Source organism: Triplophysa dalaica, chromosome 25 (assembly GCF_015846415.1).
Source record: "Triplophysa dalaica isolate WHDGS20190420 chromosome 25, ASM1584641v1, whole genome shotgun sequence".
NCBI lineage: Eukaryota > Metazoa > Chordata > Actinopteri > Cypriniformes > Nemacheilidae > Triplophysa > Triplophysa dalaica.
Window position 1 is genome coordinate 2,270,998 of NC_079566.1, and position 6,051 is coordinate 2,277,048.

At 36.3% G+C, this 6,051-nt stretch overlaps 1 protein-coding gene across 9 annotated transcripts in view; it reads left to right on the top strand.

The window, feature by feature from the left end:
• The window catches only part of epb41a (erythrocyte membrane protein band 4.1a), a 49,128-nt gene extending 46,435 nt beyond the window's left edge, over positions 1–2,693 (top strand). For all 9 annotated transcript variants that reach the window (XM_056742084.1, XM_056742073.1, XM_056742076.1 and 6 more), the window contains one exon: positions 883–2,693. The gene's annotated coding sequence lies outside the window, so the exon portion shown is untranslated. The remainder of the gene's footprint in view (positions 1–882) is intronic.
• The last annotated feature ends 3,358 nt before the right edge of the window (positions 2,694–6,051 follow it).

Here is a 6,051-nt window from a genome sequence, read left to right on the forward strand (position 1 = left end):
ATGGTGGAGGGCCGATGCAATCAAACATCCCCCCCGGTCAACAGAAATGGTGGAGGGCTATGGCGGATTTTTGCTTTCAAGTCCGCCCCTGTGTTAGAAAATAAGTGCTACTCAAACCTGTCAGTTCACCAAATGGTTGAATCAACCATTCAGCTTGAAATCATTTTAATATCCTCATTTGCTCAATGTCATGTTGCTTATAACCTGTAAATTACTTTTTTTCTGTGGAACGCAAAAGAAGATATTTTGAGAAACGTCTCGGTGGTTTTGTGTCCGTACAGTGGATTCAATGAGGGCCAATGTTGTTTGGTTACCCGCGTTCTTCTTTTGTGTTCTGCAGATAAAAGAAAGTCATTCAGGTTTGCAATTACACAGGAATTAAATAAAATCTGAATTTCATAGTAAGTGTGTCTGATAAGTAAGTTATATTTTTACTGTAGATTCTTTTCTCGGTTGAATTGTTTGGATGAGGCACAGCATTTCTTACCTCCTCTGAGAAAACTACCCCGCCCGCTCTCAACATTAGGCCTGTAAATGTGGGCCTTTTGGTGTGTTTATGCGAGGCACTGGGCATCTGGTGCTGTTTATCCAGCTGTCAGGGTGGTATGTATACACACACAGAACTCCCAGAGGCTCATGGGTAACGCTGCCCTGCGCGCGTTCCCACAGTGCCCTGTTTTGTGCGTGCAGAGACCCAGTTGACCCCATTCATCCCAGCGGTGTTTACATCATTTTCTTATTTGCCATATTCCATTCTTTCCGTGTCGCTCAGATCTGCATGCCACAGGCATTCATGACCTGTTCTGGATGTTTACTTTTCGCCTGACCAGAAATGTTTTCTTGTTTGTTCTGTTTTGCGCGATTGATCTCGCTTTTACGCAGGGTGAAAAAAAGGGAACCAGCCGGGTTTATGAATGTGAAAAAACAACGCAAGAGCCTTCACGTCCAGCCCCTTGCCATCAACCACCCAGCCCGTCACCGCAGGAAACATCCCACCCATGAACCTCTGGCTGAGACGCCACATTCCAAACCCTACACATCTGTCAGACCTCGAGCGTCAATACTGCAGACTGAGCCTCCGCCCTGCATTCAAGAACAGAATCAAAATAGCAAAAAGCAGTCCTCCTCTATTATTCTCCAGCACCTCCAATGGACTTTTCTTAAAAACCTCCCCCTCATCCGAGACATTCCGTCACAGACTAGACCATGTTAAAAATGTTTTCTAAAACATTGGCAAAAGAATATCTTTGTATTTTAAACCCATGTTGGTGGATTTCAAAGGGATGGTTCACACGTGAAGTGGGTGTTTGGTTGGAAGAAGTTTTCTAAAATGTCATTATTTTTTTTATTTCAGATATTTTGGGGATTTGGTTAGCGTGACATCTTATTGTTGTCACAGTGTATTTTGTCTCGAATAGTTCATTCAAATACAGTAATACTGTTATTGTTTACTCGCCTTCATGCTCAACAGTATCGGCCTTCTTTCACTTTCGTTCTGTTAAAATGACATTCATCTGAACATTTAATCTTGAGTTCCAAATAAACAAAAAATCAAGTGTTACAGTTTTAGAAGGACATGAGGGTGAGACAATAATGAAAATGTCTTTCTGTTTTGAAGCTCCATGTTTTATGTTCCTCATGATGTGATGGTTCTTTGATTCTGGCTGTAAAACGAAGGCGTTACCTTCATTGAAAATGTTAAAACAATTTCAAATGTTTTCTTGTGTATTACTTTGTCAGCGGTTTGTAAATGTTTTTCTTTTGTTTGTTGGTAATGCCCTGTGTCATGGATTGGGGTCCATTGAGGATGGGTGTGGTGTTGTTGTGTAACTACACTCTATGATACGTTCTATTTATTTCCATCCATTTTATTTCTTGTTGGTGTGTGTACTTTGCATTTTAGATGCCCTGCTCTCTTAATACAGCTTTGACGTTTTTGTATTAGATTCAGCATCCCAAACACCAGCTCCTGCCAGTTTTTCAATGGGATTTGCAGGGACAACTTTCTTCATTCAGTATATTTCTACTTTTCTACTAGAGGGGGCAGTATGTTCTTACCCATGAGGTCTATTACAGAGCTGCACAGCCTTTAAAGACAAAAAAGACAGAAGCGATTTTAGATCAAATGAAATTGATTGGTCATGAAGGGATTTAATTAGCGACTACGGTACTTAAATGTGCCTAGCATTGATTTGAAAGCGATCAGACAGATTTGACGGCAAATTACGATGTGTTTGAGGTCATTCATCGAGTCATTTAAACCACTTTAAAAGCCAGAATTAAAGGTTCTTGTTTTGCAATGCAGTTCTGAAATCGAAAAGCAATGTCGTAATTTTACGGATTTTATATTGTGCATCAACTATGGCCATAATGCAGGTGCTCTTGTGGTAAAACATACTGCCTCACGTTCAGCACGTCCAGTTTTTAAATGTCTATTTTAAAATGTTAGGCTTTTATAATAGTTCAGATAGTATCCTGTACAGAGACCAAAATGTAGTTCGTTCAGTGTTGTTTTCATCATCGTGACACTCTTTCCTATGCTATCGTCTGAGGTGAAGAAATGACGGGAATGGTACTTTTCTTCTCAAGTTCTTTTTCTTCTCATCTTAGCCCTCTTTGTTTGCCAATACTGAAAAAAGACAAATGTTGAAAATATAGCACCATGCACTGAATAAACTCCAACGTAGACACAATCTTTCACTTTCATTAGTAGTATTTATATGGTATGTAGAATCTCTTAGTGTGCAACTTTACCTACAAGTCTGGACGAAATCAAATGTGGGTAAAAATCCCATTTCGCATGATTTTTTAATAGCTATTTTTCCAACTTAAACAATGTTCCTGTTTAGCTAATGTTCTTGTTTCTTAACATTTATTCTCTAATTGCCTCATGTTGTTCACAATCCCGTCAATTCAATCTTTCCATTAATATTTTTTCAGTGTGAAAAATGTAAAGGTTACAGTATATATTCTGCACATAAAATAGATCGTGAACTTTTTCAGATTGGCTATATATGCAGCAAAAAATGGTTAAAATAGAAAGTGACTGTGACGAAATATTGAAAACATTGATAGTTCCTATTTACACTATCAGGACAGTTAAGTTTTAAACCACTTGAGATATTACAAATCTGCCAGAAAGAAGACCTGCCTTTATGGTCTAATTGTATAGTTAAGAGTGGCCAAAAACATCTTCAATGACCATAGCTGGATAATTACAGTCTTGGGGGTCAGAAAGCCCAAAAAATATTTTTTTAAGTGAAAAAGCACCAATGTCATTACAAGCTAAAATGCGTTTACATGCACAAAATAAACGTATATTTATCAAAAATCAGATTAAAAAGAAACGTGTGTTTACATGTGTAATAAACCACGTTTACATGGAAGCTTTAGACTTGCCGGGTTTCTCACAAGCAGTGACGTCATCATCGATAGTCTGTTTAGTAATTAAAAATGCATAGGGAAAACGGTCAGAAGCTGTATTTTTATATCTCTTCTCATGTCCGCAGCGTTTCTAGATCAACTGCATGATCCAGGACTTTTATACGTTATTTTACTTTTACTTCTGTTTGGGACTTTTACTATTGCGCTTTCACACATGCGCACATAAACAAAACTGAAAGAAAACCTGTAAAGTAGTTTACATGCAGCGCGGAATCGGAGTAATGGGAAAAAAATTACCTCTGCCGATCGTTTTTTGTAGATCTGTAGATCTTTAATGTTGTGGACCTACAGTACTTTTTACCGGAGGGCTTCAACATCTTGTGCTTGATAATGAGCCAAGGCTGGATCTTCCATAGTGACATTGACATAACAAACATCAAACCAACACAAAAAATGTGCAACCGAGCACACAATCAAGATCCTGCCATGGGCCAACCGGTGTCTTGACCTGAACTTTAAGTAGTGGGGTCCTTGAGAAGTATCCAGAGAGATTCTTTAATTAGGAATTGTGCATTTCTCCATCAATCTCTATTAAAGAAGAAGACTTAGTGCGTTATCTTAGCCAAAAGGAGGTTGTAAAATGTATAAAATAAATAACTGTGGACAACATGGTCCACTGTGGTTCCGCCAAGCTCCCACTGAAATATATAAGATCACTTTGCTGCTGGCAGTGTAGTTAAGCAATAAACGACTCGAGTTTAGTTTATTGTAAGTATACATTCTAATCATTAGGTTAAATATTGTTACGTCTTTTTCTATGGTCTGTTTTCTCTTTTGGGTCAACTAAACTAGTTTATAACTAATTTGAGTTCTTTCACATTGTACTTCATGTTCCTGACACTAATAAACCACAATGCAGTGATTGTGGAAACAACCTTATCATCAAGTGAAGACAAACAGCTCTTGCATTTCAGCTATAAATCCAAGATGATATTTAGCCTGAGATATTGTCCGTCGTCCACCATCTGACTTGATTTACTGCAGGTGGCTCGCTGGAGCATTTAATCCACCCTGCCCCTATTGGCTGATTGCACAAATGACGCTACACTGGTCTCAGCTCAGCCCTTGCGTTGACCTTTAGCGAGATGCTAATTGGTGGCCAGAGATTAAACATTCTGAGCATTCTGAGTATTCCCATAAATAACCGCTCCAGGAAAAAGTAATTTCTTGGATTATTCTAACTGACTGCGGCTCACCAGTCACAACGGTGGAGCTCTCTGATGGTCTTAAAAATGTCCTCCTGATCCCTTCTGACAAACTAGAGGCAGAGTCTGACAGGACCAGAACAGTTTGCGTGACAAAATGTAATCTTAAAGAAAATAATTTGATATAAAATCATGAGACAAAAAGGATGTGCCCGATATTCGTAAGGCTTGGACTTGATAAAGACATTATTTGTCATGATCATCAGAAACCACTCTTTAAATGTTATTTAATGAATGGGAACATGTATTTGGATAATTATAATGTAAAAGACATTGACTGACCAACTAATGTTCTTAAGTGCAGAAATAAATATTTGCGTTTATATAATATATGTGTGTGTGGCCTTTATATGAACTTACATGAACTTACAATTACATATAATTAAATTAGGGCTGTCAAACGATTAATCGTGATTAATCGCATCCAGATAAAAAGTTTGTGTTTACATAATATATGTATGTGTACTGTGCATATTCATTTTGTGTAAAAAAACACAAAAACATACACCTACATGTATATATATTTAAAAATGTTTAGATGTATTTATTTATATTTACCAATAATTAAGATTATATGCAAGCATTTATTAATTTTATTATTTGATATTTTTCTAAAATATGTACATTTATGTGTATCTGTTTTATAAATACAAAATGAATATGCACATATTCAGAACAGAAATACATATGATGTTAACACAAACTTTTATCTGGATGCGATTAATCGCGATTAATCGTTTGATTGTTTTATATACATATTTGTTAAATGTATATAAAACAATCATATATATATATATATATATATATAAATATATAAAATATATATATATATACATGTGTGCATTTAAACGTACAAATAAAAATAGACATGGCACAAACATATTATATAAACATAAAATATTTATTTTGGATCGTGATTAATCGGCTTGACAGCACTAAAAAGTATAGAAGCTAATATGATGGACACACAGCTTGCCCATCTTTAAAAATGTCTAGTCAAGTTTGTGCTCCTATAGAGCACCAACACACTTCCACTGGTTAAAATACATTTTAATTGGTGTTCAGTCCCTATCTAGAAAACTTAAATGACTTAATATGTCATCTTTAACTAGGTAAATATGAACATTATTGTCCTTCACTACACAAATAACATACAAATTAAGATAAACTTTTTGAGCCAAATTATGATCTGTTGATCATCTGTAGGTTAACAATTTGTTTAATCCAAGTAAAGAATATAACCCAGGGTTAAGTGTAGTGTGAAAAGTACACTATGCCCAAAATGTATTACATACCTCATATTAAACTACCAAAAATATTCACACATCTTTTCTGTATTCACACATCTTTTCCAACCAGTTTAAATTTGAGACGGGCCTGTTTTCAGAGTTATGAGGGAATC